The sequence below is a fragment of the Anomaloglossus baeobatrachus genome, unplaced genomic scaffold, assembly GCF_048569485.1.
Source record: "Anomaloglossus baeobatrachus isolate aAnoBae1 unplaced genomic scaffold, aAnoBae1.hap1 Scaffold_3993, whole genome shotgun sequence".
NCBI classification, from domain to species: Eukaryota; Metazoa; Chordata; class Amphibia; order Anura; family Aromobatidae; genus Anomaloglossus; species Anomaloglossus baeobatrachus.
This window is the reverse complement of record NW_027443330.1, coordinates 22,921-49,243: the sequence shown is the minus strand read 5'-3', so window position 1 is coordinate 49,243 and position 26,323 is coordinate 22,921. Positions and strand designations below refer to the sequence as shown.

At 46.5% G+C, this 26,323-nt stretch overlaps 16 non-coding genes and 1 pseudogene across 16 annotated transcripts; all 17 read right to left on the bottom strand.

Moving 5' to 3' along the window:
• Positions 1-417: 417 nt before the first annotated feature.
• Positions 418-608, bottom strand: LOC142276541 (U2 spliceosomal RNA). Its single transcript, XR_012739976.1, has one exon. It is a non-coding gene; the product is annotated as a U2 spliceosomal RNA (small nuclear RNA).
• Positions 609-1,995: 1,387 nt separating this feature from the next.
• On the bottom strand, positions 1,996-2,186 carry LOC142276540 (U2 spliceosomal RNA). The gene has a single exon (XR_012739975.1). It is a non-coding gene; the product is annotated as a U2 spliceosomal RNA (small nuclear RNA).
• Positions 2,187-3,573: 1,387 nt separating this feature from the next.
• On the bottom strand, positions 3,574-3,764 carry LOC142276539 (U2 spliceosomal RNA). Its single transcript, XR_012739974.1, has one exon. It is a non-coding gene; the product is annotated as a U2 spliceosomal RNA (small nuclear RNA).
• A 1,387-nt stretch (positions 3,765-5,151) lies between these two features.
• On the bottom strand, positions 5,152-5,342 carry LOC142276538 (U2 spliceosomal RNA). Its single transcript, XR_012739973.1, has one exon. It is a non-coding gene; the product is annotated as a U2 spliceosomal RNA (small nuclear RNA).
• Positions 5,343-6,729: 1,387 nt separating this feature from the next.
• LOC142276536 (U2 spliceosomal RNA) lies at positions 6,730-6,920 on the bottom strand. The gene has a single exon (XR_012739972.1). It is a non-coding gene; the product is annotated as a U2 spliceosomal RNA (small nuclear RNA).
• Positions 6,921-8,307: 1,387 nt separating this feature from the next.
• On the bottom strand, positions 8,308-8,498 carry LOC142276535 (U2 spliceosomal RNA). The gene has a single exon (XR_012739971.1). It is a non-coding gene; the product is annotated as a U2 spliceosomal RNA (small nuclear RNA).
• Positions 8,499-9,885: 1,387 nt separating this feature from the next.
• On the bottom strand, positions 9,886-10,076 carry LOC142276534 (U2 spliceosomal RNA). Its single transcript, XR_012739970.1, has one exon. It is a non-coding gene; the product is annotated as a U2 spliceosomal RNA (small nuclear RNA).
• A 1,387-nt stretch (positions 10,077-11,463) lies between these two features.
• On the bottom strand, positions 11,464-11,656 carry LOC142276545 (U2 spliceosomal RNA). The gene has a single exon (XR_012739980.1). It is a non-coding gene; the product is annotated as a U2 spliceosomal RNA (small nuclear RNA).
• Positions 11,657-12,341: 685 nt separating this feature from the next.
• LOC142276546 (U2 spliceosomal RNA) lies at positions 12,342-12,489 on the bottom strand (annotated as a pseudogene).
• A 1,387-nt stretch (positions 12,490-13,876) lies between these two features.
• LOC142276533 (U2 spliceosomal RNA) lies at positions 13,877-14,067 on the bottom strand. Its single transcript, XR_012739969.1, has one exon. It is a non-coding gene; the product is annotated as a U2 spliceosomal RNA (small nuclear RNA).
• Positions 14,068-15,454: 1,387 nt separating this feature from the next.
• LOC142276532 (U2 spliceosomal RNA) lies at positions 15,455-15,645 on the bottom strand. Its single transcript, XR_012739968.1, has one exon. It is a non-coding gene; the product is annotated as a U2 spliceosomal RNA (small nuclear RNA).
• A 1,387-nt stretch (positions 15,646-17,032) lies between these two features.
• LOC142276530 (U2 spliceosomal RNA) lies at positions 17,033-17,223 on the bottom strand. The gene has a single exon (XR_012739966.1). It is a non-coding gene; the product is annotated as a U2 spliceosomal RNA (small nuclear RNA).
• Positions 17,224-18,610: 1,387 nt separating this feature from the next.
• LOC142276529 (U2 spliceosomal RNA) lies at positions 18,611-18,801 on the bottom strand. The gene has a single exon (XR_012739965.1). It is a non-coding gene; the product is annotated as a U2 spliceosomal RNA (small nuclear RNA).
• Positions 18,802-20,188: 1,387 nt separating this feature from the next.
• On the bottom strand, positions 20,189-20,379 carry LOC142276542 (U2 spliceosomal RNA). Its single transcript, XR_012739977.1, has one exon. It is a non-coding gene; the product is annotated as a U2 spliceosomal RNA (small nuclear RNA).
• A 1,387-nt stretch (positions 20,380-21,766) lies between these two features.
• On the bottom strand, positions 21,767-21,957 carry LOC142276528 (U2 spliceosomal RNA). The gene has a single exon (XR_012739964.1). It is a non-coding gene; the product is annotated as a U2 spliceosomal RNA (small nuclear RNA).
• A 1,387-nt stretch (positions 21,958-23,344) lies between these two features.
• On the bottom strand, positions 23,345-23,535 carry LOC142276527 (U2 spliceosomal RNA). Its single transcript, XR_012739963.1, has one exon. It is a non-coding gene; the product is annotated as a U2 spliceosomal RNA (small nuclear RNA).
• Positions 23,536-24,922: 1,387 nt separating this feature from the next.
• Positions 24,923-25,113, bottom strand: LOC142276525 (U2 spliceosomal RNA). The gene has a single exon (XR_012739962.1). It is a non-coding gene; the product is annotated as a U2 spliceosomal RNA (small nuclear RNA).
• Positions 25,114-26,323: the final 1,210 nt, after the last annotated feature.

The window sequence follows — 26,323 nt, the reverse complement described above, 5'->3', positions numbered from 1 at the left end:
AACCCCAAAAACCAATGCATGATAGGAATAAACAGGTAACTTTCTTTGGAGTGGAAGCGGAGAGATCGCACCAGATGCCAATTCTAGATGTTATCACACCTGTGGTCACTGCAGCAGCAGGTGAATCCACTTTGTCCAAAAGGGATCTATTCCATTCAATTGCAAATGATCTAGATAAGACAGAGAACTGCAGCACGGGGACATAGCCGAGTTGGTCAGGTTGAGTGGTGATGAGTTTGCTATTTGGATGAATAAAGAAAGTCAAAAGTGTGAAAGATAAAAAACAAAAGGAGGAAGTGTGAAAAGTGAATGGGCCAAATTGAGGTGCATATGAAGACGTATGCTTTCTTCCAATTCATTAAATCGGGCTAATATGAATCAGGTGAATTGAGTTCTGCTTTTGGAAACTGGGTTAAGAAGGGGTGCACCGTTCCTGGAGGTACTGCAATACCAGGTCAATGCGTGGAGTGGACAGAGCAAGCTCTTTTTCCATCTCCCTGTTCTAAAAATCCATTTAATATATGGTCCCCAGATAGGGGACGTATCAGATATTAAACTGATAAGAACAGATACTACACTTGATCTTAGCCAAAAGGCCGAGAAGCGATAACCAGAATTGGTTTGGGCCTCGAGTGGCACCCTGGCCTATGCCGGACACATCTTAGGGAGAGAGAGCGAGAGGGAGACAAACCCACGCCTACACAAGACATTTTGTCACCCAAGCCAACCCTTGAAAAGGCTGCTTTGCAGAGCCAAAACAAGAAGAATGGTGCGTTTTGCAGCCGCCGCCCACTGCAATGAATCTGAATAACTCCTCCTTTAGGGCGCAAGCAACTCCCCTCCCCCTTGCAGTCTTTCCAATTCACGATACAAAAAGACGGACAGGACAGGTTGCCTGACTTTCCGTCACTGCCACCCTTTGCCATCCTTACCCGTAGAAAGCCCTTTCATCATCCCCAAACCCTAATCTTTTCCCTTTCCTTCCCAGCCCCCAAACCCTGCCCTCTGTACCTTTCTCACCACCCGCTTCCCTTCTCCTGTCATCCCCCTACCACCCGGGAAAAAAAGAGATTGCCCCCTCCTTCCACTAGCCCACCCTCCCACCCAAAGAACAACTTCTTCTGCGCAGCTTGTTTTCTAGGCAGCAGCGCTATTGTGATGTCATCGGGGGGCATTGTGACAAGCCGCCAGTGTTCCGTCTCTTCATGTTGTGCACAGTTCAAACGGAAAATACATCAACAGGCAGACTACAGAAAAGCTTACTATCAAAGGTTAGAGGGGGGCTTTCTCAGAGGGCTTTTTACAGTTTTTCTATTCCCAATTAGCCGTTTAAGTGTACTTATTGAAAGTAGTAATTCTTTCATAGGCCGCCCTTTCTTAGTATTTGACGTTCCTTATATTGCGGTATGAGGCTTCGCAGTAGGTTGCAAACATTCATCACCCATGACTGTCCCCAATTGAGCTCAGAAGCTCAATGTCTATCATGACCTCTCTTTTAGAATGTCCAAGAGCAAGCAAACTATTCCTCCAGGAGAGGGCGCCAACAGACTACTAAAGAGATCATCATTACTCAAAGAAAACCCCAAAAACCAATGCATGATAGGAATAAACAGGTAACTTTCTTTGGAGTGGAAGCGGAGAGATCGCACCAGATGCCAATTCTAGATGTTATCACACCTGTGGTCACTGCAGCAGCAGGTGAATCCACTTTGTCCAAAAGGGATCTATTCCATTCAATTGCAAATGATCTAGATAAGACAGAGAACTGCAGCACGGGGACATAGCCGAGTTGGTCAGGTTGAGTGGTGATGAGTTTGCTATTTGGATGAATAAAGAAAGTCAAAAGTGTGAAAGATAAAAAACAAAAGGAGGAAGTGTGAAAAGTGAATGGGCCAAATTGAGGTGCATATGAAGACGTATGCTTTCTTCCAATTCATTAAATCGGGCTAATATGAATCAGGTGAATTGAGTTCTGCTTTTGGAAACTGGGTTAAGAAGGGGTGCACCGTTCCTGGAGGTACTGCAATACCAGGTCAATGCGTGGAGTGGACAGAGCAAGCTCTTTTTCCATCTCCCTGTTCTAAAAATCCATTTAATATATGGTCCCCAGATAGGGGACGTATCAGATATTAAACTGATAAGAACAGATACTACACTTGATCTTAGCCAAAAGGCCGAGAAGCGATAACCAGAATTGGTTTGGGCCTCGAGTGGCACCCTGGCCTATGCCGGACACATCTTAGGGAGAGAGAGCGAGAGGGAGACAAACCCACGCCTACACAAGACATTTTGTCACCCAAGCCAACCCTTGAAAAGGCTGCTTTGCAGAGCCAAAACAAGAAGAATGGTGCGTTTTGCAGCCGCCGCCCACTGCAATGAATCTGAATAACTCCTCCTTTAGGGCGCAAGCAACTCCCCTCCCCCTTGCAGTCTTTCCAATTCACGATACAAAAAGACGGACAGGACAGGTTGCCTGACTTTCCGTCACTGCCACCCTTTGCCATCCTTACCCGTAGAAAGCCCTTTCATCATCCCCAAACCCTAATCTTTTCCCTTTCCTTCCCAGCCCCCAAACCCTGCCCTCTGTACCTTTCTCACCACCCGCTTCCCTTCTCCTGTCATCCCCCTACCACCCGGGAAAAAAAGAGATTGCCCCCTCCTTCCACTAGCCCACCCTCCCACCCAAAGAACAACTTCTTCTGCGCAGCTTGTTTTCTAGGCAGCAGCGCTATTGTGATGTCATCGGGGGGCATTGTGACAAGCCGCCAGTGTTCCGTCTCTTCATGTTGTGCACAGTTCAAACGGAAAATACATCAACAGGCAGACTACAGAAAAGCTTACTATCAAAGGTTAGAGGGGGGCTTTCTCAGAGGGCTTTTTACAGTTTTTCTATTCCCAATTAGCCGTTTAAGTGTACTTATTGAAAGTAGTAATTCTTTCATAGGCCGCCCTTTCTTAGTATTTGACGTTCCTTATATTGCGGTATGAGGCTTCGCAGTAGGTTGCAAACATTCATCACCCATGACTGTCCCCAATTGAGCTCAGAAGCTCAATGTCTATCATGACCTCTCTTTTAGAATGTCCAAGAGCAAGCAAACTATTCCTCCAGGAGAGGGCGCCAACAGACTACTAAAGAGATCATCATTACTCAAAGAAAACCCCAAAAACCAATGCATGATAGGAATAAACAGGTAACTTTCTTTGGAGTGGAAGCGGAGAGATCGCACCAGATGCCAATTCTAGATGTTATCACACCTGTGGTCACTGCAGCAGCAGGTGAATCCACTTTGTCCAAAAGGGATCTATTCCATTCAATTGCAAATGATCTAGATAAGACAGAGAACTGCAGCACGGGGACATAGCCGAGTTGGTCAGGTTGAGTGGTGATGAGTTTGCTATTTGGATGAATAAAGAAAGTCAAAAGTGTGAAAGATAAAAAACAAAAGGAGGAAGTGTGAAAAGTGAATGGGCCAAATTGAGGTGCATATGAAGACGTATGCTTTCTTCCAATTCATTAAATCGGGCTAATATGAATCAGGTGAATTGAGTTCTGCTTTTGGAAACTGGGTTAAGAAGGGGTGCACCGTTCCTGGAGGTACTGCAATACCAGGTCAATGCGTGGAGTGGACAGAGCAAGCTCTTTTTCCATCTCCCTGTTCTAAAAATCCATTTAATATATGGTCCCCAGATAGGGGACGTATCAGATATTAAACTGATAAGAACAGATACTACACTTGATCTTAGCCAAAAGGCCGAGAAGCGATAACCAGAATTGGTTTGGGCCTCGAGTGGCACCCTGGCCTATGCCGGACACATCTTAGGGAGAGAGAGCGAGAGGGAGACAAACCCACGCCTACACAAGACATTTTGTCACCCAAGCCAACCCTTGAAAAGGCTGCTTTGCAGAGCCAAAACAAGAAGAATGGTGCGTTTTGCAGCCGCCGCCCACTGCAATGAATCTGAATAACTCCTCCTTTAGGGCGCAAGCAACTCCCCTCCCCCTTGCAGTCTTTCCAATTCACGATACAAAAAGACGGACAGGACAGGTTGCCTGACTTTCCGTCACTGCCACCCTTTGCCATCCTTACCCGTAGAAAGCCCTTTCATCATCCCCAAACCCTAATCTTTTCCCTTTCCTTCCCAGCCCCCAAACCCTGCCCTCTGTACCTTTCTCACCACCCGCTTCCCTTCTCCTGTCATCCCCCTACCACCCGGGAAAAAAAGAGATTGCCCCCTCCTTCCACTAGCCCACCCTCCCACCCAAAGAACAACTTCTTCTGCGCAGCTTGTTTTCTAGGCAGCAGCGCTATTGTGATGTCATCGGGGGGCATTGTGACAAGCCGCCAGTGTTCCGTCTCTTCATGTTGTGCACAGTTCAAACGGAAAATACATCAACAGGCAGACTACAGAAAAGCTTACTATCAAAGGTTAGAGGGGGGCTTTCTCAGAGGGCTTTTTACAGTTTTTCTATTCCCAATTAGCCGTTTAAGTGTACTTATTGAAAGTAGTAATTCTTTCATAGGCCGCCCTTTCTTAGTATTTGACGTTCCTTATATTGCGGTATGAGGCTTCGCAGTAGGTTGCAAACATTCATCACCCATGACTGTCCCCAATTGAGCTCAGAAGCTCAATGTCTATCATGACCTCTCTTTTAGAATGTCCAAGAGCAAGCAAACTATTCCTCCAGGAGAGGGCGCCAACAGACTACTAAAGAGATCATCATTACTCAAAGAAAACCCCAAAAACCAATGCATGATAGGAATAAACAGGTAACTTTCTTTGGAGTGGAAGCGGAGAGATCGCACCAGATGCCAATTCTAGATGTTATCACACCTGTGGTCACTGCAGCAGCAGGTGAATCCACTTTGTCCAAAAGGGATCTATTCCATTCAATTGCAAATGATCTAGATAAGACAGAGAACTGCAGCACGGGGACATAGCCGAGTTGGTCAGGTTGAGTGGTGATGAGTTTGCTATTTGGATGAATAAAGAAAGTCAAAAGTGTGAAAGATAAAAAACAAAAGGAGGAAGTGTGAAAAGTGAATGGGCCAAATTGAGGTGCATATGAAGACGTATGCTTTCTTCCAATTCATTAAATCGGGCTAATATGAATCAGGTGAATTGAGTTCTGCTTTTGGAAACTGGGTTAAGAAGGGGTGCACCGTTCCTGGAGGTACTGCAATACCAGGTCAATGCGTGGAGTGGACAGAGCAAGCTCTTTTTCCATCTCCCTGTTCTAAAAATCCATTTAATATATGGTCCCCAGATAGGGGACGTATCAGATATTAAACTGATAAGAACAGATACTACACTTGATCTTAGCCAAAAGGCCGAGAAGCGATAACCAGAATTGGTTTGGGCCTCGAGTGGCACCCTGGCCTATGCCGGACACATCTTAGGGAGAGAGAGCGAGAGGGAGACAAACCCACGCCTACACAAGACATTTTGTCACCCAAGCCAACCCTTGAAAAGGCTGCTTTGCAGAGCCAAAACAAGAAGAATGGTGCGTTTTGCAGCCGCCGCCCACTGCAATGAATCTGAATAACTCCTCCTTTAGGGCGCAAGCAACTCCCCTCCCCCTTGCAGTCTTTCCAATTCACGATACAAAAAGACGGACAGGACAGGTTGCCTGACTTTCCGTCACTGCCACCCTTTGCCATCCTTACCCGTAGAAAGCCCTTTCATCATCCCCAAACCCTAATCTTTTCCCTTTCCTTCCCAGCCCCCAAACCCTGCCCTCTGTACCTTTCTCACCACCCGCTTCCCTTCTCCTGTCATCCCCCTACCACCCGGGAAAAAAAGAGATTGCCCCCTCCTTCCACTAGCCCACCCTCCCACCCAAAGAACAACTTCTTCTGCGCAGCTTGTTTTCTAGGCAGCAGCGCTATTGTGATGTCATCGGGGGGCATTGTGACAAGCCGCCAGTGTTCCGTCTCTTCATGTTGTGCACAGTTCAAACGGAAAATACATCAACAGGCAGACTACAGAAAAGCTTACTATCAAAGGTTAGAGGGGGGCTTTCTCAGAGGGCTTTTTACAGTTTTTCTATTCCCAATTAGCCGTTTAAGTGTACTTATTGAAAGTAGTAATTCTTTCATAGGCCGCCCTTTCTTAGTATTTGACGTTCCTTATATTGCGGTATGAGGCTTCGCAGTAGGTTGCAAACATTCATCACCCATGACTGTCCCCAATTGAGCTCAGAAGCTCAATGTCTATCATGACCTCTCTTTTAGAATGTCCAAGAGCAAGCAAACTATTCCTCCAGGAGAGGGCGCCAACAGACTACTAAAGAGATCATCATTACTCAAAGAAAACCCCAAAAACCAATGCATGATAGGAATAAACAGGTAACTTTCTTTGGAGTGGAAGCGGAGAGATCGCACCAGATGCCAATTCTAGATGTTATCACACCTGTGGTCACTGCAGCAGCAGGTGAATCCACTTTGTCCAAAAGGGATCTATTCCATTCAATTGCAAATGATCTAGATAAGACAGAGAACTGCAGCACGGGGACATAGCCGAGTTGGTCAGGTTGAGTGGTGATGAGTTTGCTATTTGGATGAATAAAGAAAGTCAAAAGTGTGAAAGATAAAAAACAAAAGGAGGAAGTGTGAAAAGTGAATGGGCCAAATTGAGGTGCATATGAAGACGTATGCTTTCTTCCAATTCATTAAATCGGGCTAATATGAATCAGGTGAATTGAGTTCTGCTTTTGGAAACTGGGTTAAGAAGGGGTGCACCGTTCCTGGAGGTACTGCAATACCAGGTCAATGCGTGGAGTGGACAGAGCAAGCTCTTTTTCCATCTCCCTGTTCTAAAAATCCATTTAATATATGGTCCCCAGATAGGGGACGTATCAGATATTAAACTGATAAGAACAGATACTACACTTGATCTTAGCCAAAAGGCCGAGAAGCGATAACCAGAATTGGTTTGGGCCTCGAGTGGCACCCTGGCCTATGCCGGACACATCTTAGGGAGAGAGAGCGAGAGGGAGACAAACCCACGCCTACACAAGACATTTTGTCACCCAAGCCAACCCTTGAAAAGGCTGCTTTGCAGAGCCAAAACAAGAAGAATGGTGCGTTTTGCAGCCGCCGCCCACTGCAATGAATCTGAATAACTCCTCCTTTAGGGCGCAAGCAACTCCCCTCCCCCTTGCAGTCTTTCCAATTCACGATACAAAAAGACGGACAGGACAGGTTGCCTGACTTTCCGTCACTGCCACCCTTTGCCATCCTTACCCGTAGAAAGCCCTTTCATCATCCCCAAACCCTAATCTTTTCCCTTTCCTTCCCAGCCCCCAAACCCTGCCCTCTGTACCTTTCTCACCACCCGCTTCCCTTCTCCTGTCATCCCCCTACCACCCGGGAAAAAAAGAGATTGCCCCCTCCTTCCACTAGCCCACCCTCCCACCCAAAGAACAACTTCTTCTGCGCAGCTTGTTTTCTAGGCAGCAGCGCTATTGTGATGTCATCGGGGGGCATTGTGACAAGCCGCCAGTGTTCCGTCTCTTCATGTTGTGCACAGTTCAAACGGAAAATACATCAACAGGCAGACTACAGAAAAGCTTACTATCAAAGGTTAGAGGGGGGCTTTCTCAGAGGGCTTTTTACAGTTTTTCTATTCCCAATTAGCCGTTTAAGTGTACTTATTGAAAGTAGTAATTCTTTCATAGGCCGCCCTTTCTTAGTATTTGACGTTCCTTATATTGCGGTATGAGGCTTCGCAGTAGGTTGCAAACATTCATCACCCATGACTGTCCCCAATTGAGCTCAGAAGCTCAATGTCTATCATGACCTCTCTTTTAGAATGTCCAAGAGCAAGCAAACTATTCCTCCAGGAGAGGGCGCCAACAGACTACTAAAGAGATCATCATTACTCAAAGAAAACCCCAAAAACCAATGCATGATAGGAATAAACAGGTAACTTTCTTTGGAGTGGAAGCGGAGAGATCGCACCAGATGCCAATTCTAGATGTTATCACACCTGTGGTCACTGCAGCAGCAGGTGAATCCACTTTGTCCAAAAGGGATCTATTCCATTCAATTGCAAATGATCTAGATAAGACAGAGAACTGCAGCACGGGGACATAGCCGAGTTGGTCAGGTTGAGTGGTGATGAGTTTGCTATTTGGATGAATAAAGAAAGTCAAAAGTGTGAAAGATAAAAAACAAAAGGAGGAAGTGTGAAAAGTGAATGGGCCAAATTGAGGTGCATATGAAGACGTATGCTTTCTTCCAATTCATTAAATCGGGCTAATATGAATCAGGTGAATTGAGTTCTGCTTTTGGAAACTGGGTTAAGAAGGGGTGCACCGTTCCTGGAGGTACTGCAATACCAGGTCAATGCGTGGAGTGGACAGAGCAAGCTCTTTTTCCATCTCCCTGTTCTAAAAATCCATTTAATATATGGTCCCCAGATAGGGGACGTATCAGATATTAAACTGATAAGAACAGATACTACACTTGATCTTAGCCAAAAGGCCGAGAAGCGATAACCAGAATTGGTTTGGGCCTCGAGTGGCACCCTGGCCTATGCCGGACACATCTTAGGGAGAGAGAGCGAGAGGGAGACAAACCCACGCCTACACAAGACATTTTGTCACCCAAGCCAACCCTTGAAAAGGCTGCTTTGCAGAGCCAAAACAAGAAGAATGGTGCGTTTTGCAGCCGCCGCCCACTGCAATGAATCTGAATAACTCCTCCTTTAGGGCGCAAGCAACTCCCCTCCCCCTTGCAGTCTTTCCAATTCACGATACAAAAAGACGGACAGGACAGGTTGCCTGACTTTCCGTCACTGCCACCCTTTGCCATCCTTACCCGTAGAAAGCCCTTTCATCATCCCCAAACCCTAATCTTTTCCCTTTCCTTCCCAGCCCCCAAACCCTGCCCTCTGTACCTTTCTCACCACCCGCTTCCCTTCTCCTGTCATCCCCCTACCACCCGGGAAAAAAAGAGATTGCCCCCTCCTTCCACTAGCCCACCCTCCCACCCAAAGAACAACTTCTTCTGCGCAGCTTGTTTTCTAGGCAGCAGCGCTATTGTGATGTCATCGGGGGGCATTGTGACAAGCCGCCAGTGTTCCGTCTCTTCATGTTGTGCACAGTTCAAACGGAAAATACATCAACAGGCAGACTACAGAAAAGCTTACTATCAAAGGTTAGAGGGGGGCTTTCTCAGAGGGCTTTTTACAGTTTTTCTATTCCCAATTAGCCGTTTAAGTGTACTTATTGAAAGTAGTAATTCTTTCATAGGCCGCCCTTTCTTAGTATTTGACGTTCCTTATATTGCGGTATGAGGCTTCGCAGTAGGTTGCAAACATTCATCACCCATGACTGTCCCCAATTGAGCTCAGAAGCTCAATGTCTATCATGACCTCTCTTTTAGAATGTCCAAGAGCAAGCAAACTATTCCTCCAGGAGAGGGCGCCAACAGACTACTAAAGAGATCATCATTACTCAAAGAAAACCCCAAAAACCAATGCATGATAGGAATAAACAGGTAACTTTCTTTGGAGTGGAAGCGGAGAGATCGCACCAGATGCCAATTCTAGATGTTATCACACCTGTGGTCACTGCAGCAGCAGGTGAATCCACTTTGTCCAAAAGGGATCTATTCCATTCAATTGCAAATGATCTAGATAAGACAGAGAACTGCAGCACGGGGACATAGCCGAGTTGGTCAGGTTGAGTGGTGATGAGTTTGCTATTTGGATGAATAAAGAAAGTCAAAAGTGTGAAAGATAAAAAACAAAAGGAGGAAGTGTGAAAAGTGAATGGGCCAAATTGAGGTGCATATGAAGACGTATGCTTTCTTCCAATTCATTAAATCGGGCTAATATGAATCAGGTGAATTGAGTTCTGCTTTTGGAAACTGGGTTAAGAAGGGGTGCACCGTTCCTGGAGGTACTGCAATACCAGGTCAATGCGTGGAGTGGACAGAGCAAGCTCTTTTTCCATCTCCCTGTTCTAAAAATCCATTTAATATATGGTCCCCAGATAGGGGACGTATCAGATATTAAACTGATAAGAACAGATACTACACTTGATCTTAGCCAAAAGGCCGAGAAGCGATAACCAGAATTGGTTTGGGCCTCGAGTGGCACCCTGGCCTATGCCGGACACATCTTAGGGAGAGAGAGCGAGAGGGAGACAAACCCACGCCTACACAAGACATTTTGTCACCCAAGCCAACCCTTGAAAAGGCTGCTTTGCAGAGCCAAAACAAGAAGAATGGTGCGTTTTGCAGCCGCCGCCCACTGCAATGAATCTGAATAACTCCTCCTTTAGGGCGCAAGCAACTCCCCTCCCCCTTGCAGTCTTTCCAATTCACGATACAAAAAGACGGACAGGACAGGTTGCCTGACTTTCCGTCACTGCCACCCTTTGCCATCCTTACCCGTAGAAAGCCCTTTCATCATCCCCAAACCCTAATCTTTTCCCTTTCCTTCCCAGCCCCCAAACCCTGCCCTCTGTACCTTTCTCACCACCCGCTTCCCTTCTCCTGTCATCCCCCTACCACCCGGGAAAAAAAGAGATTGCCCCCTCCTTCCACTAGCCCACCCTCCCACCCAAAGAACAACTTCTTCTGCGCAGCTTGTTTTCTAGGCAGCAGCGCTATTGTGATGTCATCGGGGGGCATTGTGACAAGCCGCCAGTGTTCCGTCTCTTCATGTTGTGCACAGTTCAAACGGAAAATACATCAACAGGCAGACTACAGAAAAGCTTACTATCAAAGGTTAGAGGGGGGCTTTCTCAGAGGGCTTTTTACAGTTTTTCTATTCCCAATTAGCCGTTTAAGTGTACTTATTGAAAGTAGTAATTCTTTCATAGGCCGCCCTTTCTTAGTATTTGACGTTCCTTATATTGCGGTATGAGGCTTCGCAGTAGGTTGCAAACATTCATCACCCATGACTGTCCCCAATTGAGCTCAGAAGCTCAATGTCTATCATGACCTCTCTTTTAGAATGTCCAAGAGCAAGCAAACTATTCCTCCAGGAGAGGGCGCCAACAGACTACTAAAGAGATCATCATTACTCAAAGAAAACCCCAAAAACCAATGCATGATAGGAATAAACAGGTAACTTTCTTTGGAGTGGAAGCGGAGAGATCGCACCAGATGCCAATTCTAGATGTTATCACACCTGTGGTCACTGCAGCAGCAGGTGAATCCACTTTGTCCAAAAGGGATCTATTCCATTCAATTGCAAATGATCTAGATAAGACAGAGAACTGCAGCACGGGGACATAGCCGAGTTGGTCAGGTTGAGTGGTGATGAGTTTGCTATTTGGATGAATAAAGAAAGTCAAAAGTGTGAAAGATAAAAAACAAAAGGAGGAAGTGTGAAAAGTGAATGGGCCAAATTGAGGTGCATATGAAGACGTATGCTTTCTTCCAATTCATTAAATCGGGCTAATATGAATCAGGTGAATTGAGTTCTGCTTTTGGAAACTGGGTTAAGAAGGGGTGCACCGTTCCTGGAGGTACTGCAATACCAGGTCAATGCGTGGAGTGGACAGAGCAAGCTCTTTTTCCATCTCCCTGTTCTAAAAATCCATTTAATATATGGTCCCCAGATAGGGGACGTATCAGATATTAAACTGATAAGAACAGATTTTTGATTTAATGAAGCTTTCCAAAGCACCACAAAAAATGCATGACCGAAGTCACACCAAAAACAGTGCAAAGGCTAGGATTCGTGTGGACCCCACCGTGAGGAGAGGGTCCCCAAAAATCAACCCCGTCCCTCCGAGCCAGAAGGCCACAGCAAGGGTCGGGGATCTTCGGTGCTCCCCCAAGCCGAAGCCTGGTTGAGCCTTGTCGTTGCTCCCAGCGTCCACCCAGGCATCTTACCCAAGTGGAGTAGAGAGCTACTAGTTGTTGGTTTCGCAGCCGAAACTGCCCGGACCGTCAACCGGTGTTGGTTTCTCAGCCCAAGGCTAACCGGACCTCCAACCGGGTGTTGGTTTCTCAGCCGAAGCTGACCCAGACCTCCAACCGGGTGTTGGTTTCTCAGCCGAAGCTGACCCGGACCTCCAACCGGGTGTTAGTTTCTCAGCCCAAAGCTGACCAGACCTCCGACCGGGATTATAAAAATTTCCCTTCCTAGCCAGAAGGCCGGGATAGGGTAATATGCTCAAAAAGTATGAAAAGGCAAGGTACGGTGTGCTACAGAGCCCAAGGCTTGCCGGGGTCCCAAGCCAGCAAGCTCAGACTCACTCCAGGGTCGTCAGTCCTGGGGCACGTTGTACCATAGCCCCCCACCCTTACTCAGTCTAATAGCCTCGATCCTGGTAGGGCCATGTTTTCCACTAGATGAATATACTATCCACCCAGAGTACTAGCAAGCGCAACCTTCCAGTGTGCATTGTATCATTGTACTAAGGTGGCCTGGAGCTTAAACCACCTCTTCGAACAACACTACACTTGATCTTAGCCAAAAGAACAGATACTACACTTGATCTTAGCCAAAAGGCCGAGAAGTGATAACCAGAATTGGTTTGGGCCTCGAGTGGCACCCTGGCCTATGCCGGACACATCTTAGGGAGAGAGAGCGAGAGGGAGACAAACCCACGCCTACACAAGACATTTTGTCACCCAAGCCAACCCTTGAAAAGGCTGCTTTGCAGAGCCAAAACAAGAAGAATGGTGCGTTTTGCAGCCGCCGCCCACTGCAATGAATCTGAATAACTCCTCCTTTAGGGCGCAAGCAACTCCCCTCCCCCTTGCAGTCTTTCCAATTCACGATACAAAAAGACGGACAGGACAGGTTGCCTGACTTTCCGTCACTGCCACCCTTTGCCATCCTTACCCGTAGAAAGCCCTTTCATCATCCCCAAACCCTAATCTTTTCCCTTTCCTTCCCAGCCCCCAAACCCTGCCCTCTGTACCTTTCTCACCACCCGCTTCCCTTCTCCTGTCATCCCCCTACCACCCGGGAAAAAAAGAGATTGCCCCCTCCTTCCACTAGCCCACCCTCCCACCCAAAGAACAACTTCTTCTGCGCAGCTTGTTTTCTAGGCAGCAGCGCTATTGTGATGTCATCGGGGGGCATTGTGACAAGCCGCCAGTGTTCCGTCTCTTCATGTTGTGCACAGTTCAAACGGAAAATACATCAACAGGCAGACTACAGAAAAGCTTACTATCAAAGGTTAGAGGGGGGCTTTCTCAGAGGGCTTTTTACAGTTTTTCTATTCCCAATTAGCCGTTTAAGTGTACTTATTGAAAGTAGTAATTCTTTCATAGGCCGCCCTTTCTTAGTATTTGACGTTCCTTATATTGCGGTATGAGGCTTCGCAGTAGGTTGCAAACATTCATCACCCATGACTGTCCCCAATTGAGCTCAGAAGCTCAATGTCTATCATGACCTCTCTTTTAGAATGTCCAAGAGCAAGCAAACTATTCCTCCAGGAGAGGGCGCCAACAGACTACTAAAGAGATCATCATTACTCAAAGAAAACCCCAAAAACCAATGCATGATAGGAATAAACAGGTAACTTTCTTTGGAGTGGAAGCGGAGAGATCGCACCAGATGCCAATTCTAGATGTTATCACACCTGTGGTCACTGCAGCAGCAGGTGAATCCACTTTGTCCAAAAGGGATCTATTCCATTCAATTGCAAATGATCTAGATAAGACAGAGAACTGCAGCACGGGGACATAGCCGAGTTGGTCAGGTTGAGTGGTGATGAGTTTGCTATTTGGATGAATAAAGAAAGTCAAAAGTGTGAAAGATAAAAAACAAAAGGAGGAAGTGTGAAAAGTGAATGGGCCAAATTGAGGTGCATATGAAGACGTATGCTTTCTTCCAATTCATTAAATCGGGCTAATATGAATCAGGTGAATTGAGTTCTGCTTTTGGAAACTGGGTTAAGAAGGGGTGCACCGTTCCTGGAGGTACTGCAATACCAGGTCAATGCGTGGAGTGGACAGAGCAAGCTCTTTTTCCATCTCCCTGTTCTAAAAATCCATTTAATATATGGTCCCCAGATAGGGGACGTATCAGATATTAAACTGATAAGAACAGATACTACACTTGATCTTAGCCAAAAGGCCGAGAAGCGATAACCAGAATTGGTTTGGGCCTCGAGTGGCACCCTGGCCTATGCCGGACACATCTTAGGGAGAGAGAGCGAGAGGGAGACAAACCCACGCCTACACAAGACATTTTGTCACCCAAGCCAACCCTTGAAAAGGCTGCTTTGCAGAGCCAAAACAAGAAGAATGGTGCGTTTTGCAGCCGCCGCCCACTGCAATGAATCTGAATAACTCCTCCTTTAGGGCGCAAGCAACTCCCCTCCCCCTTGCAGTCTTTCCAATTCACGATACAAAAAGACGGACAGGACAGGTTGCCTGACTTTCCGTCACTGCCACCCTTTGCCATCCTTACCCGTAGAAAGCCCTTTCATCATCCCCAAACCCTAATCTTTTCCCTTTCCTTCCCAGCCCCCAAACCCTGCCCTCTGTACCTTTCTCACCACCCGCTTCCCTTCTCCTGTCATCCCCCTACCACCCGGGAAAAAAAGAGATTGCCCCCTCCTTCCACTAGCCCACCCTCCCACCCAAAGAACAACTTCTTCTGCGCAGCTTGTTTTCTAGGCAGCAGCGCTATTGTGATGTCATCGGGGGGCATTGTGACAAGCCGCCAGTGTTCCGTCTCTTCATGTTGTGCACAGTTCAAACGGAAAATACATCAACAGGCAGACTACAGAAAAGCTTACTATCAAAGGTTAGAGGGGGGCTTTCTCAGAGGGCTTTTTACAGTTTTTCTATTCCCAATTAGCCGTTTAAGTGTACTTATTGAAAGTAGTAATTCTTTCATAGGCCGCCCTTTCTTAGTATTTGACGTTCCTTATATTGCGGTATGAGGCTTCGCAGTAGGTTGCAAACATTCATCACCCATGACTGTCCCCAATTGAGCTCAGAAGCTCAATGTCTATCATGACCTCTCTTTTAGAATGTCCAAGAGCAAGCAAACTATTCCTCCAGGAGAGGGCGCCAACAGACTACTAAAGAGATCATCATTACTCAAAGAAAACCCCAAAAACCAATGCATGATAGGAATAAACAGGTAACTTTCTTTGGAGTGGAAGCGGAGAGATCGCACCAGATGCCAATTCTAGATGTTATCACACCTGTGGTCACTGCAGCAGCAGGTGAATCCACTTTGTCCAAAAGGGATCTATTCCATTCAATTGCAAATGATCTAGATAAGACAGAGAACTGCAGCACGGGGACATAGCCGAGTTGGTCAGGTTGAGTGGTGATGAGTTTGCTATTTGGATGAATAAAGAAAGTCAAAAGTGTGAAAGATAAAAAACAAAAGGAGGAAGTGTGAAAAGTGAATGGGCCAAATTGAGGTGCATATGAAGACGTATGCTTTCTTCCAATTCATTAAATCGGGCTAATATGAATCAGGTGAATTGAGTTCTGCTTTTGGAAACTGGGTTAAGAAGGGGTGCACCGTTCCTGGAGGTACTGCAATACCAGGTCAATGCGTGGAGTGGACAGAGCAAGCTCTTTTTCCATCTCCCTGTTCTAAAAATCCATTTAATATATGGTCCCCAGATAGGGGACGTATCAGATATTAAACTGATAAGAACAGATACTACACTTGATCTTAGCCAAAAGGCCGAGAAGCGATAACCAGAATTGGTTTGGGCCTCGAGTGGCACCCTGGCCTATGCCGGACACATCTTAGGGAGAGAGAGCGAGAGGGAGACAAACCCACGCCTACACAAGACATTTTGTCACCCAAGCCAACCCTTGAAAAGGCTGCTTTGCAGAGCCAAAACAAGAAGAATGGTGCGTTTTGCAGCCGCCGCCCACTGCAATGAATCTGAATAACTCCTCCTTTAGGGCGCAAGCAACTCCCCTCCCCCTTGCAGTCTTTCCAATTCACGATACAAAAAGACGGACAGGACAGGTTGCCTGACTTTCCGTCACTGCCACCCTTTGCCATCCTTACCCGTAGAAAGCCCTTTCATCATCCCCAAACCCTAATCTTTTCCCTTTCCTTCCCAGCCCCCAAACCCTGCCCTCTGTACCTTTCTCACCACCCGCTTCCCTTCTCCTGTCATCCCCCTACCACCCGGGAAAAAAAGAGATTGCCCCCTCCTTCCACTAGCCCACCCTCCCACCCAAAGAACAACTTCTTCTGCGCAGCTTGTTTTCTAGGCAGCAGCGCTATTGTGATGTCATCGGGGGGCATTGTGACAAGCCGCCAGTGTTCCGTCTCTTCATGTTGTGCACAGTTCAAACGGAAAATACATCAACAGGCAGACTACAGAAAAGCTTACTATCAAAGGTTAGAGGGGGGCTTTCTCAGAGGGCTTTTTACAGTTTTTCTATTCCCAATTAGCCGTTTAAGTGTACTTATTGAAAGTAGTAATTCTTTCATAGGCCGCCCTTTCTTAGTATTTGACGTTCCTTATATTGCGGTATGAGGCTTCGCAGTAGGTTGCAAACATTCATCACCCATGACTGTCCCCAATTGAGCTCAGAAGCTCAATGTCTATCATGACCTCTCTTTTAGAATGTCCAAGAGCAAGCAAACTATTCCTCCAGGAGAGGGCGCCAACAGACTACTAAAGAGATCATCATTACTCAAAGAAAACCCCAAAAACCAATGCATGATAGGAATAAACAGGTAACTTTCTTTGGAGTGGAAGCGGAGAGATCGCACCAGATGCCAATTCTAGATGTTATCACACCTGTGGTCACTGCAGCAGCAGGTGAATCCACTTTGTCCAAAAGGGATCTATTCCATTCAATTGCAAATGATCTAGATAAGACAGAGAACTGCAGCACGGGGACATAGCCGAGTTGGTCAGGTTGAGTGGTGATGAGTTTGCTATTTGGATGAATAAAGAAAGTCAAAAGTGTGAAAGATAAAAAACAAAAGGAGGAAGTGTGAAAAGTGAATGGGCCAAATTGAGGTGCATATGAAGACGTATGCTTTCTTCCAATTCATTAAATCGGGCTAATATGAATCAGGTGAATTGAGTTCTGCTTTTGGAAACTGGGTTAAGAAGGGGTGCACCGTTCCTGGAGGTACTGCAATACCAGGTCAATGCGTGGAGTGGACAGAGCAAGCTCTTTTTCCATCTCCCTGTTCTAAAAATCCATTTAATATATGGTCCCCAGATAGGGGACGTATCAGATATTAAACTGATAAGAACAGATACTACACTTGATCTTAGCCAAAAGGCCGAGAAGCGATAACCAGAATTGGTTTGGGCCTCGAGTGGCACCCTGGCCTATGCCGGACACATCTTAGGGAGAGAGAGCGAGAGGGAGACAAACCCACGCCTACACAAGACATTTTGTCACCCAAGCCAACCCTTGAAAAGGCTGCTTTGCAGAGCCAAAACAAGAAGAATGGTGCGTTTTGCAGCCGCCGCCCACTGCAATGAATCTGAATAACTCCTCCTTTAGGGCGCAAGCAACTCCCCTCCCCCTTGCAGTCTTTCCAATTCACGATACAAAAAGACGGACAGGACAGGTTGCCTGACTTTCCGTCACTGCCACCCTTTGCCATCCTTACCCGTAGAAAGCCCTTTCATCATCCCCAAACCCTAATCTTTTCCCTTTCCTTCCCAGCCCCCAAACCCTGCCCTCTGTACCTTTCTCACCACCCGCTTCCCTTCTCCTGTCATCCCCCTACCACCCGGGAAAAAAAGAGATTGCCCCCTCCTTCCACTAGCCCACCCTCCCACCCAAAGAACAACTTCTTCTGCGCAGCTTGTTTTCTAGGCAGCAGCGCTATTGTGATGTCATCGGGGGGCATTGTGACAAGCCGCCAGTGTTCCGTCTCTTCATGTTGTGCACAGTTCAAACGGAAAATACATCAACAGGCAGACTACAGAAAAGCTTACTATCAAAGGTTAGAGGGGGGCTTTCTCAGAGGGCTTTTTACAGTTTTTCTATTCCCAATTAGCCGTTTAAGTGTACTTATTGAAAGTAGTAATTCTTTCATAGGCCGCCCTTTCTTAGTATTTGACGTTCCTTATATTGCGGTATGAGGCTTCGCAGTAGGTTGCAAACATTCATCACCCATGACTGTCCCCAATTGAGCTCAGAAGCTCAATGTCTATCATGACCTCTCTTTTAGAATGTCCAAGAGCAAGCAAACTATTCCTCCAGGAGAGGGCGCCAACAGACTACTAAAGAGATCATCATTACTCAAAGAAAACCCCAAAAACCAATGCATGATAGGAATAAACAGGTAACTTTCTTTGGAGTGGAAGCGGAGAGATCGCACCAGATGCCAATTCTAGATGTTATCACACCTGTGGTCACTGCAGCAGCAGGTGAATCCACTTTGTCCAAAAGGGATCTATTCCATTCAATTGCAAATGATCTAGATAAGACAGAGAACTGCAGCACGGGGACATAGCCGAGTTGGTCAGGTTGAGTGGTGATGAGTTTGCTATTTGGATGAATAAAGAAAGTCAAAAGTGTGAAAGATAAAAAACAAAAGGAGGAAGTGTGAAAAGTGAATGGGCCAAATTGAGGTGCATATGAAGACGTATGCTTTCTTCCAATTCATTAAATCGGGCTAATATGAATCAGGTGAATTGAGTTCTGCTTTTGGAAACTGGGTTAAGAAGGGGTGCACCGTTCCTGGAGGTACTGCAATACCAGGTCAATGCGTGGAGTGGACAGAGCAAGCTCTTTTTCCATCTCCCTGTTCTAAAAATCCATTTAATATATGGTCCCCAGATAGGGGACGTATCAGATATTAAACTGATAAGAACAGATACTACACTTGATCTTAGCCAAAAGGCCGAGAAGCGATAACCAGAATTGGTTTGGGCCTCGAGTGGCACCCTGGCCTATGCCGGACACATCTTAGGGAGAGAGAGCGAGAGGGAGACAAACCCACGCCTACACAAGACATTTTGTCACCCAAGCCAACCCTTGAAAAGGCTGCTTTGCAGAGCCAAAACAAGAAGAATGGTGCGTTTTGCAGCCGCCGCCCACTGCAATGAATCTGAATAACTCCTCCTTTAGGGCGCAAGCAACTCCCCTCCCCCTTGCAGTCTTTCCAATTCACGATACAAAAAGACGGACAGGACAGGTTGCCTGACTTTCCGTCACTGCCACCCTTTGCCATCCTTACCCGTAGAAAGCCCTTTCATCATCCCCAAACCCTAATCTTTTCCCTTTCCTTCCCAGCCCCCAAACCCTGCCCTCTGTACCTTTCTCACCACCCGCTTCCCTTCTCCTGTCATCCCCCTACCACCCGGGAAAAAAAGAGATTGCCCCCTCCTTCCACTAGCCCACCCTCCCACCCAAAGAACAACTTCTTCTGCGCAGCTTGTTTTCTAGGCAGCAGCGCTATTGTGATGTCATCGGGGGGCATTGTGACAAGCCGCCAGTGTTCCGTCTCTTCATGTTGTGCACAGTTCAAACGGAAAATACATCAACAGGCAGACTACAGAAAAGCTTACTATCAAAGGTTAGAGGGGGGCTTTCTCAGAGGGCTTTTTACAGTTTTTCTATTCCCAATTAGCCGTTTAAGTGTACTTATTGAAAGTAGTAATTCTTTCATAGGCCGCCCTTTCTTAGTATTTGACGTTCCTTATATTGCGGTATGAGGCTTCGCAGTAGGTTGCAAACATTCATCACCCATGACTGTCCCCAATTGAGCTCAGAAGCTCAATGTCTATCATGACCTCTCTTTTAGAATGTCCAAGAGCAAGCAAACTATTCCTCCAGGAGAGGGCGCCAACAGACTACTAAAGAGATCATCATTACTCAAAGAAAACCCCAAAAACCAATGCATGATAGGAATAAACAGGTAACTTTCTTTGGAGTGGAAGCGGAGAGATCGCACCAGATGCCAATTCTAGATGTTATCACACCTGTGGTCACTGCAGCAGCAGGTGAATCCACTTTGTCCAAAAGGGATCTATTCCATTCAATTGCAAATGATCTAGATAAGACAGAGAACTGCAGCACGGGGACATAGCCGAGTTGGTCAGGTTGAGTGGTGATGAGTTTGCTATTTGGATGAATAAAGAAAGTCAAAAGTGTGAAAGATAAAAAACAAAAGGAGGAAGTGTGAAAAGTGAATGGGCCAAATTGAGGTGCATATGAAGACGTATGCTTTCTTCCAATTCATTAAATCGGGCTAATATGAATCAGGTGAATTGAGTTCTGCTTTTGGAAACTGGGTTAAGAAGGGGTGCACCGTTCCTGGAGGTACTGCAATACCAGGTCAATGCGTGGAGTGGACAGAGCAAGCTCTTTTTCCATCTCCCTGTTCTAAAAATCCATTTAATATATGGTCCCCAGATAGGGGACGTATCAGTTATTAAACTGATAAGAACAGATACTACACTTGATCTTAGCCAAAAGGCCGAGAAGCGATAACCAGAATTGGTTTGGGCCTCGAGTGGCACCCTGGCCTATGCCGGACACATCTTAGGGAGAGAGAGCGAGAGGGAGACAAACCCACGCCTACACAAGACATTTTGTCACCCAAGCCAACCCTTGAAAAGGCTGCTTTGCAGAGCCAAAACAAGAAGAATGGTGCGTTTTGCAGCCGCCGCCCACTGCAATGAATCTGAATAACTCCTCCTTTAGGGCGCAAGCAACTCCCCTCCCCCTTGCAGTCTTTCCAATTCACGATACAAAAAGACGGACAGGACAGGTTGCCTGACTTTCCGTCACTGCCACCCTTTGCCATCCTTACCCGTAGAAAGCCCTTTCATCATCCCCAAACCCTAATCTTTTCCCTTTCCTTCCCAGCCCCCAAACCCTGCCCTCTGTACCTTTCTCACCACCCGCTTCCCTTCTCCTGTCATCCCCCTACCACCCGGGAAAAAAAGAGATTGCCCCCTCCTTCCACTAGCCCACCCTCCCACCCAAAGAACAACTTCTTCTGCGCAGCTTGTTTTCTAGGCAGCAGCGCTATTGTGATGTCATCGGGGGGCATTGTGACAAGCCGCCAGTGTTCCATCTCTTCATGTTGTGCACAGTTCAAACGGAAAATACATCAACAGGCAGACTACAGAAAAGCTTACTATCAAAGGTTAGAGGGGGGCTTTCTCAGAGGGCTTTTTACAGTTTTTCTATTCCCAATTAGCCGTTTAAGTGTACTTATTGAAAGTAGTAATTCTTTCATAGGCCGCCCTTTCTTAGTATTTGACGTTCCTTATATTGCGGTATGAGGCTTCGCAGTAGGTTGCAAACATTCATCACCCATGACTGTCCCCAATTGAGCTCAGAAGCTCAATGTCTATCATGACCTCTCTTTTAGAATGTCCAAGAGCAAGCAAACTATTCCTCCAGGAGAGGGCGCCAACAGACTACTAAAGAGATCATCATTACTCAAAGAAAACCCCAAAAACCAATGCATGATAGGAATAAACAGGTAACTTTCTTTGGAGTGGAAGCGGAGAGATCGCACCAGATGCCAATTCTAGATGTTATCACACCTGTGGTCACTGCAGCAGCAGGTGAATCCACTTTGTCCAAAAGGGATCTATTCCATTCAATTGCAAATGATCTAGATAAGACAGAGAACTGCAGCACGGGGACATAGCCGAGTTGGTCAGGTTGAGTGGTGATGAGTTTGCTATTTGGATGAATAAAGAAAGTCAAAAGTGTGAAAGATAAAAAACAAAAGGAGGAAGTGTGAAAAGTGAATGGGCCAAATTGAGGTGCATATGAAGACGTATGCTTTCTTCCAATTCATTAAATCGGGCTAATATGAATCAGGTGAATTGAGTTCTGCTTTTGGAAACTGGGTTAAGAAGGGGTGCACCGTTCCTGGAGGTACTGCAATACCAGGTCAATGCGTGGAGTGGACAGAGCAAGCTCTTTTTCCATCTCCCTGTTCTAAAAATCCATTTAATATATGGTCCCCAGATAGGGGACGTATCAGATATTAAACTGATAAGAACAGATACTACACTTGATCTTAGCCAAAAGGCCGAGAAGCGATAACCAGAATTGGTTTGGGCCTCGAGTGGCACCCTGGCCTATGCCGGACACATCTTAGGGAGAGAGAGCGAGAGGGAGACAAACCCACGCCTACACAAGACATTTTGTCACCCAAGCCAACCCTTGAAAAGGCTGCTTTGCAGAGCCAAAACAAGAAGAATGGTGCGTTTTGCAGCCGCCGCCCACTGCAATGAATCTGAATAACTCCTCCTTTAGGGCGCAAGCAACTCCCCTCCCCCTTGCAGTCTTTCCAATTCACGATACAAAAAGACGGACAGGACAGGTTGCCTGACTTTCCGTCACTGCCACCCTTTGCCATCCTTACCCGTAGAAAGCCCTTTCATCATCCCCAAACCCTAATCTTTTCCCTTTCCTTCCCAGCCCCCAAACCCTGCCCTCTGTACCTTTCTCACCACCCGCTTCCCTTCTCCTGTCATCCCCCTACCACCCGGGAAAAAAAGAGATTGCCCCCTCCTTCCACTAGCCCACCCTCCCACCCAAAGAACAACTTCTTCTGCGCAGCTTGTTTTCTAGGCAGCAGCGCTATTGTGATGTCATCGGGGGGCATTGTGACAAGCCGCCAGTGTTCCGTCTCTTCATGTTGTGCACAGTTCAAACGGAAAATACATCAACAGGCAGACTACAGAAAAGCTTACTATCAAAGGTTAGAGGGGGGCTTTCTCAGAGGGCTTTTTACAGTTTTTCTATTCCCAATTAGCCGTTTAAGTGTACTTATTGAAAGTAGTAATTCTTTCATAGGCCGCCCTTTCTTAGTATTTGACGTTCCTTATATTGCGGTATGAGGCTTCGCAGTAGGTTGCAAACATTCATCACCCATGACTGTCCCCAATTGAGCTCAGAAGCTCAATGTCTATCATGACCTCTCTTTTAGAATGTCCAAGAGCAAGCAAACTATTCCTCCAGGAGAGGGCGCCAACAGACTACTAAAGAGATCATCATTACTCAAAGAAAACCCCAAAAACCAATGCATGATAGGAATAAACAGGTAACTTTCTTTGGAGTGGAAGCGGAGAGATCGCACCAGATGCCAATTCTAGATGTTATCACACCTGTGGTCACTGCAGCAGCAGGTGAATCCACTTTGTCCAAAAGGGATCTATTCCATTCAATTGCAAATGATCTAGATAAGACAGAGAACTGCAGCACGGGGACATAGCCGAGTTGGTCAGGTTGAGTGGTGATGAGTTTGCTATTTGGATGAATAAAGAAAGTCAAAAGTGTGAAAGATAAAAAACAAAAGGAGGAAGTGTGAAAAGTGAATGGGCCAAATTGAGGTGCATATGAAGACGTATGCTTTCTTCCAATTCATTAAATCGGGCTAATATGAATCAGGTGAATTGAGTTCTGCTTTTGGAAACTGGGTTAAGAAGGGGTGCACCGTTCCTGGAGGTACTGCAATACCAGGTCAATGCGTGGAGTGGACAGAGCAAGCTCTTTTTCCATCTCCCTGTTCTAAAAATCCATTTAATATATGGTCCCCAGATAGGGGACGTATCAGATATTAAACTGATAAGAACAGATACTACACTTGATCTTAGCCAAAAGGCCGAGAAGCGATAACCAGAATTGGTTTGGGCCTCGAGTGGCACCCTGGCCTATGCCGGACACATCTTAGGGAGAGAGAGCGAGAGGGAGACAAACCCACGCCTACACAAGACATTTTGTCACCCAAGCCAACCCTTGAAAAGGCTGCTTTGCAGAGCCAAAACAAGAAGAATGGTGCGTTTTGCAGCCGCCGCCCACTGCAATGAATCTGAATAACTCCTCCTTTAGGGCGCAAGCAACTCCCCTCCCCCTTGCAGTCTTTCCAATTCACGATACAAAAAGACGGACAGGACAGGTTGCCTGACTTTCCGTCACTGCCACCCTTTGCCATCCTTACCCGTAGAAAGCCCTTTCATCATCCCCAAACCCTAATCTTTTCCCTTTCCTTCCCAGCCCCCAAACCCTGCCCTCTGTACCTTTCTCACCACCCGCTTCCCTTCTCCTGTCATCCCCCTACCACCCGGGAAAAAAAGAGATTGCCCCCTCCTTCCACTAGCCCACCCTCCCACCCAAAGAACAACTTCTTCTGCGCAGCTTGTTTTCTAGGCAGCAGCGCTATTGTGATGTCATCGGGGGGCATTGTGACAAGCCGCCAGTGTTCCGTCTCTTCATGTTGTGCACAGTTCAAACGGAAAATACATCAACAGGCAGACTACAGAAAAGCTTACTATCAAAGGTTAGAGGGGGGCTTTCTCAGAGGGCTTTTTACAGTTTTTCTATTCCCAATTAGCCGTTTAAGTGTACTTATTGAAAGTAGTAATTCTTTCATAGGCCGCCCTTTCTTAGTATTTGACGTTCCTTATATTGCGGTATGAGGCTTCGCAGTAGGTTGCAAACATTCATCACCCATGACTGTCCCCAATTGAGCTCAGAAGCTCAATGTCTATCATGACCTCTCTTTTAGAATGTCCAAGAGCAAGCAAACTATTCCTCCAGGAGAGGGCGCCAACAGACTACTAAAGAGATCATCATTACTCAAAGAAAACCCCAAAAACCAATGCATGATAGGAATAAACAGGTAACTTTCTTTGGAGTGGAAGCGGAGAGATCGCACCAGATGCCAATTCTAGATGTTATCACACCTGTGGTCACTGCAGCAGCAGGTGAATCCACTTTGTCCAAAAGGGATCTATTCCATTCAATTGCAAATGATCTAGATAAGACAGAGAACTGCAGCACGGGGACATAGCCGAGTTGGTCAGGTTGAGTGGTGATGAGTTTGCTATTTGGATGAATAAAGAAAGTCAAAAGTGTGAAAGATAAAAAACAAAAGGAGGAAGTGTGAAAAGTGAATGGGCCAAATTGAGGTGCATATGAAGACGTATGCTTTCTTCCAATTCATTAAATCGGGCTAATATGAATCAGGTGAATTGAGTTCTGCTTTTGGAAACTGGGTTAAGAAGGGGTGCACCGTTCCTGGAGGTACTGCAATACCAGGTCAATGCGTGGAGTGGACAGAGCAAGCTCTTTTTCCATCTCCCTGTTCTAAAAATCCATTTAATATATGGTCCCCAGATAGGGGACGTATCAGATATTAAACTGATAAGAACAGATACTACACTTGATCTTAGCCAAAAGGCCGAGAAGCGATAACCAGAATTGGTTTGGGCCTCGAGTGGCACCCTGGCCTATGCCGGACACATCTTAGGGAGAGAGAGCGAGAGGGAGACAAACCCACGCCTACACAAGACATTTTGTCACCCAAGCCAACCCTTGAAAAGGCTGCTTTGCAGAGCCAAAACAAGAAGAATGGTGCGTTTTGCAGCCGCCGCCCACTGCAATGAATCTGAATAACTCCTCCTTTAGGGCGCAAGCAACTCCCCTCCCCCTTGCAGTCTTTCCAATTCACGATACAAAAAGACGGACAGGACAGGTTGCCTGACTTTCCGTCACTGCCACCCTTTGCCATCCTTACCCGTAGAAAGCCCTTTCATCATCCCCAAACCCTAATCTTTTCCCTTTCCTTCCCAGCCCCCAAACCCTGCCCTCTGTACCTTTCTCACCACCCGCTTCCCTTCTCCTGTCATCCCCCTACCACCCGGGAAAAAAAGAGATTGCCCCCTCCTTCCACTAGCCCACCCTCCCACCCAAAGAACAACTTCTTCTGCGCAGCTTGTTTTCTAGGCAGCAGCGCTATTGTGATGTCATCGGGGGGCATTGTGACAAGCCGCCAGTGTTCCGTCTCTTCATGTTGTGCACAGTTCAAACGGAAAATACATCAACAGGCAGACTACAGAAAAGCTTACTATCAAAGGTTAGAGGGGGGCTTTCTCAGAGGGCTTTTTACAGTTTTTCTATTCCCAATTAGCCGTTTAAGTGTACTTATTGAAAGTAGTAATTCTTTCATAGGCCGCCCTTTCTTAGTATTTGACGTTCCTTATATTGCGGTATGAGGCTTCGCAGTAGGTTGCAAACATTCATCACCCATGACTGTCCCCAATTGAGCTCAGAAGCTCAATGTCTATCATGACCTCTCTTTTAGAATGTCCAAGAGCAAGCAAACTATTCCTCCAGGAGAGGGCGCCAACAGACTACTAAAGAGATCATCATTACTCAAAGAAAACCCCAAAAACCAATGCATGATAGGAATAAACAGGTAACTTTCTTTGGAGTGGAAGCGGAGAGATCGCACCAGATGCCAATTCTAGATGTTATCACACCTGTGGTCACTGCAGCAGCAGGTGAATCCACTTTGTCCAAAAGGGATCTATTCCATTCAATTGCAAATGATCTAGATAAGACAGAGAACTGCAGCACGGGGACATAGCCGAGTTGGTCAGGTTGAGTGGTGATGAGTTTGC